This window comes from Aulonocara sp. 'chitande type north' Nkhata Bay, linkage group LG23 (assembly GCF_057382095.1).
Source record: "Aulonocara sp. 'chitande type north' Nkhata Bay isolate Kocher_YH1m ecotype deep benthic linkage group LG23, A_spYH_male_GT1.1, whole genome shotgun sequence".
NCBI lineage: Eukaryota > Metazoa > Chordata > Actinopteri > Cichliformes > Cichlidae > Aulonocara > Aulonocara sp. 'chitande type north' Nkhata Bay.
Genome location: NC_141365.1, coordinates 42,153,150 through 42,161,192, shown reverse-complemented (window position 1 = coordinate 42,161,192; position 8,043 = coordinate 42,153,150).

Here is an 8,043-nt window from a genome sequence, read left to right as displayed (position 1 = left end):
CTACACTTCATCCTGCAGCATCTGGACTCCCCAGGAACCTACGCCAGGATCCTGTTTGTGGACTTCAGCTCTGCCTTCAACACCATCCTTCCAGACCATCTCCGAGGCAAGCTTTCCCAGATGAATGTGCCTGATCCCATCTGCCGGTGGATCACTGACTTCCTGACGGACAGGAAGCAGCATGTGAGGCTGGGAAAGAATGTCTCGGACTCCCGGACCATCAGCACCGGCTCCCCTCAGGGCTGTGTTCTTTCTCCTCTGCTCTTCTCCCTGTACACCAACTGCTGCACCTCCACCCACCAGTCTGTCAAGCTAATCAAGTTTGCAGATGACACCACCGTTATTGGGCTCATCTCGGACGGGGACGAGTCTGCCTACAGGAGGGAGGTTGAACGTCTGGTGTCCTGGTGCAGCCACAACAACCTGGTGCTGAATGCCCAGAAGACAGTGGAGATTATTGTGGACTTCAGGAAGCACACAGCCCCACTCCCCCCCATCATCCTGACTGACACCCCCATCACCTCTGTGGACTCATTCCGCTTCCTGGGTACCACATTCACCCAGGACCTGAAGTGGGAGCCCACCATCACCTCCGTCATCAAGAAAGCCCAGCAGAGGATGTACTTCCTGAGGCAGCTGAAGAAATTCAACCTGCCAACACGGACGATGATGCAGTTCTACACTGCAATCATCGAGTCCATCCTCACCTCCTCCATCACCGTGTGGTACGCTGGAGCCACTATCAGGGACAAACAGAGACTGCAGCGTGTTGTGCGCTCTGCTGAGAAGGTGATTGGCTGCAGACTCCCATCTCTGCAGGACCTGTACACCTCCAGGACACTGCGGCGTGCAGCCCGGATCTCAGCCGACCCTTCTCACCCTGGACACAGTCTGTTTGACCTGCTCCCCTCAGGCAGGAGGCTCCGGTCCATTCGCACCAGAACCTCTCGCCATAAGAACAGTTTCTTCCCCTCTGCTGTTGGTCACATGAACATGAACAATAACCATATGACTGTCCCCGCCACTAACACATGACCCTACGCTGTGTCACTGCATCATTTCATGTTTGGCACTGATCACCACCTGCACTCATGTATATATCTTTCTACGTAGCACTCATAATTCTTATTCTCATGTATATATCTCATGTATATCCCATGCACATATCTTTCTACATAGCACTTTTAATTCTTATTCTTACTTTTATTTTTTTCATGTCTATTTAAGTGCTATTTATGACACTATGTTTGCACTGAAGCACCGCAGCAATTTCCTAATGTTGTAAACCTCAACATCTGGCAATAAACCCCATTCTGATTCTGATTCTGATTCTGATATGATCCATTGTTGATCTGCACACAGCTGTTGTCACGAATGTCGCACTCGCTTACATCACTGTCATGAGACATTCTCGCAAAAAACTCACGGTTTTAGTAACGCAGTAACGCAGCGTTCCTACGGGAAAGTAACGGTAATCTAATTACCGTTTTTGCAATAGTAATCCCTTACTTTACTTGTTACTTGAAAAAAGTAATCAGATTACAGTAACGCGTTACTGCCCATCTCTGCTCTTCACCACGGCGGACCGGTACAGCGTCCGCGTCACTGCGGCCGCAGCACCAATCCGTCTGTCCAATCTCCCGCTCCCTTCTCCCATCACTCGTGAACAAGACCCCGAGATACTTGAACTCCTCCACTTGGGGCAGGAACTCATCACCGACCCGGAGTGGGCACTCCACCCTTTTCCGGCTGAGAACCATGGCCTCAGATTTGGAGGTGCTGATCCTCATTCCCGCTGCTTCACACTTGGCTGCGAACCGTTCCAGTGCGAGCTGGAGGCCATCGCCCGATGAAGCCAACAGAACCACATCATCCGCAAAAAGCAAAGATGAGATTCTGAGGCTACCGAAGTTAAAGTCCTCCGCCACTTGGCTGCGCCTAGAAATCCTGTCCATAAAAATTATGAACAGAATCGGTGACAAAGGGTAGCGCTGGCGGAGCCCATCACCCACTGGGAACGAGTCCGACTTATTGCCGGCAATGTGAACCAAGCTCTTGCAACAGCTGTATAGGGATCGAATGGCCCGTAGCAATGGGCCACACACCCCATACTCCTGCAGCACCTCCCACAGGACACCCCGAGGGACACGGTCGAATGCCTTCTCCAAGTCCACAAAACACATGTAGACTGGTTGGGCAAACTCCCATGCACCCTCAAGTATCGTCGAGAGGATAAAGAGCTGGTCCAGTGTTCCGTGACCAGAACGAAAACCGCATTGTTCCACCTGTATCTGAGGTTCGACTAGCAGACAAACTCTCCTTTCCAGCACCCTGGCATAGACTTTCCCAGGGAGGCTGAGGAGTGTGATCCCCAGTAGTTGGAACACACCCTCCAGCCCCCTTCTTAAAGATGGAGACCACCACCCCAGTCTGCCAGTCCAGGCGTACTGCCCCTGATCTCCACACAACATTGTAGAGGCATGTCAACCAGGACAGCCCTACAATGTCCAGAGCCTTCAGGAACTCGGGGCGGATGTCATCCACACCAGGGGCTCTGCCACCAAGGAGTTGTTTAACTGCCTCAGTGACCTTGCCCCCGGAAATTGGCGGGTAATCCCCTTCATCCAAAGACTCTGCTTCCTCCTCGGAAGACGTGTCAGTGGGATTAAGGAGGTCCTCGAAGTATTCCTTCCACCGCCCGACAATTTTCTCAGTCGACGTCAGCAGCGCTATACCAGATCTATACTTTTTCCATGGCCTCTCCGAACTCCTCCCAAACTCGAGTTTTTGCTTCAGCCACTGCCCGAGCCACATTCCACTTGGCCTGTCGATACCTGTCAGCTGCCTCCGAAGTCCCACAGGCTAACCAAGCCCGATAGGACTCCTTTTTCAGCTTGGTGGCTCCCTTCACCTCTGGTGTCCACCATTTGGTTCGGGGATTACCACCATGACAGGCACCAACCACCTTGCGGCCAGAGCTCAATGGAGCAGCTTCGGCAATGGAGATTGTCCATTCGGACTCAATGTCCCCAGTCTCCCTCGGAATGCTGTTGAAGCTCTGCCAGAGGTGTGTGTTGAAGATCTCGCGGACTGGGACCTCTGCTAGGCATTCCCAGCACACCCTCACTATGCATTTAGGTGCACTGGGTCTGTCCAGCGTCCTCCCCCGCCACCTGATCCAACTCACCACCAGGTGGTGATCAGTTGACAGCTCAGCCCCTCTCTTTACCTGAGTATCCAGAACATATGGTCGCAGGTCTGGTGATACGATTACAAAATCCATCATCGACCTGTGGCCTAGAGCGTCCTGGTGCCACGTGCACTTATGGACACTCTTATGTTCGAACAAGGTGTTCGTTATGGCCAAACTGTGATTTGCACAGAAGTCCAATAGCAAAACTATCGGGTTCAGCTCAGGGAGGCCGTTCCTCCTAATCACGCCCCTCCAGGTCTTGCTGTCGTTACCCACATGAGCATTGATGTCTCCCAGTAGGACAACAGGTGGAGGACCTTCCAGCACAGATGACAGTCAGGACCCGTTTCCCGACCCTAAGGCGCAGGGAACAAACCCTCTCATCCACCGGGAAGAACCCCAACGTACCGGCAGAAAGCCGAGGGGATATTAGAATACCCACCCCAGCCCACCGCCTCTCACCAGGGGCAACTCCAGACTGAGACAGAGTCCAGCCCCTCTCCAGGAGACTGGTTCCAGAGCCCAACTATATCTAGCCGGTACCTCTCAACCTCACGCACTAACTCCTGTGTGCTTAGGAAAAGAGAGATTAATTTATTCCATAAAATATCACAGATTGCACCGCTCAGTACATCCGGCCACACGAGGAAAAATCTGACTTTTTAACATAAATCTCAGGGCAAAATTACGCCTTTAAACTGATTATTAGTTTTTCTTTATTTTCCCCTGAGTTATTGGTTCTGCTATTAGTTAGCCAATATGTAACATGCTAATGCTAATTAGCTAAAGCTATAGTAAGTCTTGACTGCAACCAACCCACCTACTCACCCAATGAAGTCACATTCTGTACTGACACAAGATGCCACTAAACATGTTTTAAAAACTTAAGCACTTATTTCCTAAATCTATCTACACAATGTTACATCTATGTCTGTGCGCTGCTAAACACTAAGTCACTCTGTGAAAATAGATTATCATACAACAAGATGCTGTGATTATTTACACTATCACAGACCATGAGACAGAGCTATGGTTCTAGGGCAAGATGCTATGGCATTTACGCTAAAGCTAGATATCAGGAAAAGAGATCCAAGTGTGGGGACACAGCGACAGGGAAAACTGGAGGTGACCGGGAGAGGTGATCAGAGATATTGCAACAGAGGAGAAATAATGCAGGAAGTAATCCAGCACAGACAGGTTGGTAAATATCTCACTTGTTTACTAAAAATGCAGCCACTGCATCTGGCATTTTTTTTTGGTACAACCATTTTAAAATGCTAGTATAACGAAAATGAGAGAACAGTCAGATGTCACAATAAGATGACAAAATTTGTTTGTCCTCCACAAGACGGAGGAGAAAGACTGTAAATAACCCTGAATGCCTTTCCTTGCACCTTATTTTGGCACTCATTCCTGTTTTCTACTACCAACTTCCTGTCCGTGTGTAGAAGCTTTTATTTTGATGGGACGATTTCCTGTAAAACTGTTTTTGGCGCAGTTTTCAGCAGCAGTCGCGGGAGTTTAGAAAAGTGATGGCTTAACGGAGCCTATGGTGATTTCTTTTGTCATTAGCAGCCCCCTTGATAGAGGCACAAGGTATGGTTATGATGTAAATAAGGAGACGTTTAGATGTTTTTGTGACAGTCGCTACATTTGTTAAATGTTACGTTGAAACGAACTTCATGTTATAAGGTTTACGATTGTAAGAGTGTGGATTATTTTGCTTACACGCTGTTTCTATGTATACATCCCCAGCTCTTATGGTGAGATTGATGGTTTACTGCCATTAAACCTTCAAAACGTCATCAGTAAAGTGTCATCCTTCATTCGGGGGGGTTCGCTACAGTAAGAGCTTACCTCCGGGAGCAGTAAGAGCTTACCTCCGGGAGCAGTAAGAGCTTGCCTCCGGGAGCAGCGAGAGAGAGAGCTTCCTGCGATCGGAACGGTAACGGCACGGCATGGAGCAGCAAGCTACAGCAGCGGTCCGGTAACAAGCAATTGCTCTCAAAATGGAAAATATAGAAGGAGGTCAGTTAAACGAAAAGGAACAACGAAAGGAATTAACATGCGAAGCTGATGAAACAGCTAATGAAACGTTCCCAAGGCGGTCAGAACGGCCCAGTGCGCCCACAGAGAAAATGCTCTTATATCAAAGAGATGAACAGAATAAAAGAGAGAAGAAACTGCTAACCATTTATGAACATTGGAAAAGTCAGGTCAGAGTATACAGAGAAGACCTGAAAATTGATTTATCAGATTCACGGTTAGCAGAAATGGCTGATGATATTGAAAGGACAGTAAATGATATGACAAGAGCATACAGTGAATATAGAGAGCGTAATGAACCATCCCATGTCATAAGGCGCAAAATGGACTCTTGTGAATCAGTGACAAAGGACATTATGAAAATCATATCTGAGCGTTTAGCAGCTATAGACGAGCATGATGCAGATAGAGAAAGGCAGCACCTCCATCAGCTCTTAGCATATGAACATGCTAAGTCCATATTTGGTACTGCATCACAGTCAAGTTACCAATCTGAAGCAAGCATTGCAGCCAAAATAATTGATGCTGTTGCAGAATTAGCTGCAAAAGAAGCTCAGTATAAAATCACACAAGAGGAAATAAAACAAAAACAAAAAATAAGAGAAATGAAAGAGAAACACAGGAGGGAATTGGATGCACAAAGGTCTGAACTAGAGTGTTTACAAGCAGAAAAGGAAAGGCAAGCAGCACATGCAAAATTAGAGATTTATGACAAAGAGTTTAAAGTTGATATGGACAGTCAGCTAATGTTACAGAGCAATGGGATGTCTGTTATCAACCAAAGCTTTGCACAACCAGCCTCAGAGCTCTCTACAGGTTCATATCACCCACATGTGGAACAATATGCATCCATCCCTGTCAATAATCCTCTACAACAACTGCACTCACAAATTGTCACTCCATCGCCTCCCACAGACATATTGCAGCTGGCTAAAGCTATTCAAGACAGCATAGCAGTAAGCAGAATTCCAGTGCCTGTGCCCATCGTGTTCAGCGGAGATCCCATCACCTACATCGAATGGAAGGCTTCCTTCATCTCACTGGTGGGCCACAAAGGTATATCTCCAGCTGAAAAACTGCATTTGTTAAAAAGGTATATCACTGGTCCTGCTCTTAAGTGTCTTGAGGGCACGTTCTACCGCAGTGATGAAGAGGCATACAAAGATGCATGGAAAAGACTTGACCAACGCTACGGTCAGCCATTTGTTGTTCAAAAGGCATTCAGAGACAAACTGTCAAAGTGGCCTAAAATCCACTCAAAAGATGCAGAAGGTCTACAGGCCTTTTCTGATTTTCTCACAACTTGTCTGCAGGCAACACCACATGTAAAGGGCTTAGAGATACTAAGTGACTGTGAGGAAAACCAAAAGTTATTGCATAAGATTCCAGAATGGCTTGCAACGCGTTGGAATCGTCAAGTCACAGTTGCTCTCATGAAAGGCAAAGATTTTCCCTCTTTCAAGGATTTTGCAGAGTTTGTAGCACTCGAGGCAGAAATTGCATGTAATCCTGTGACTTCTTCATATGCACTCTATTCATGCAGCTCATCCTTGGAGAAAAGATACGTAAGGGAGACCAAACCAAACAGATCTGTGACTCAAGTCTTCACTACACAAGCCACAGTACAAGGAGAAAAAACTAAGTCAAATGACACAAGGTTAAAGGTGGCCTGCATGTTCTGCAAAGATGAAAGTCATCAGTTGTCAAAGTGCCCAAGCTTCTCAGAGAAGTCACTAGACCACAAACGGACATTTGTGAAGGAAAATAAACTGTGCTACGGGTGCTTAAAGGTGGGCCACAATGCCAGAGACTGTCGTCATCGCCACAAATGTGACACTTGCAAAGGACGACACCCCACCTGTTTGCACAATGAGAGTCACATGGCAAATGAAAGGCCTCAGAGCTCTACAAACGTCGCTTCAACCACAGAAAATGATACCATGGCAGCCACAGCTCTGAATGTTACTAAGGTGGGTCAATCAGGTAGTACCTCCATGATTGTTCCTGTGTGGGTTTCCACTACTCAGAGTCCATCTAAAGAGCAGCTTGTGTACGCTTTATTAGACACACAAAGTGACAACACATTTGTCAGTGAGGAGATAACTAACCAGTTACAAGCAGCATCCCATCCAGTTAAGCTAAAACTAACCACGATGCTGGGAGTTCACATGACAGTCAAAAGTCAGAGAGTAGCAGGGTTACGTGTGAGAGGTTATAATTCAGATGTTCACATTGACCTTCCACCCTCCTACACAAAGGACTACATCCCATTTAACTATGACAACATACCCACAAATGAAACTGCAAGGCAATGGCCCCATCTGTCAGAGATCGCTGATCAGATACCCCCTCTCCTGAGTTGTGATGTTGGACTACTCATTGGATTTAACTGTCCCAGAACTCTAGCTCCAAAACAGGTTCTACTCGGAAAAGACAATGAGCCATTTGCCATACAGACAGACCTAGGGTGGAGCATTGTTGGTGGCTCATCAGAGTCAAATGAAACTGAAACAAGTCTGTGCCATAGGGTCATGGTAAAGGAAATGCCTGCTGTAACACCAATGGACATGATCAATGTTCTTGAATCAGATTTCAAGGACACAAAGGCATGTGACAAAACGGTCTCACAAGAGGATCTCGTTTTTCTGGAAAAACTTAAGGAAGGGATAAAGAAAAATGAACAAGGATACTGTGAGATGCCTCTTCCATTCAAGCAAAGGCCAAACTTACCAGACAACAAAAGGCTTGCAGAGATCAGACTGGAACACTTAAGGAGAAGGTTGAACAAGGATGAGAACTACAAA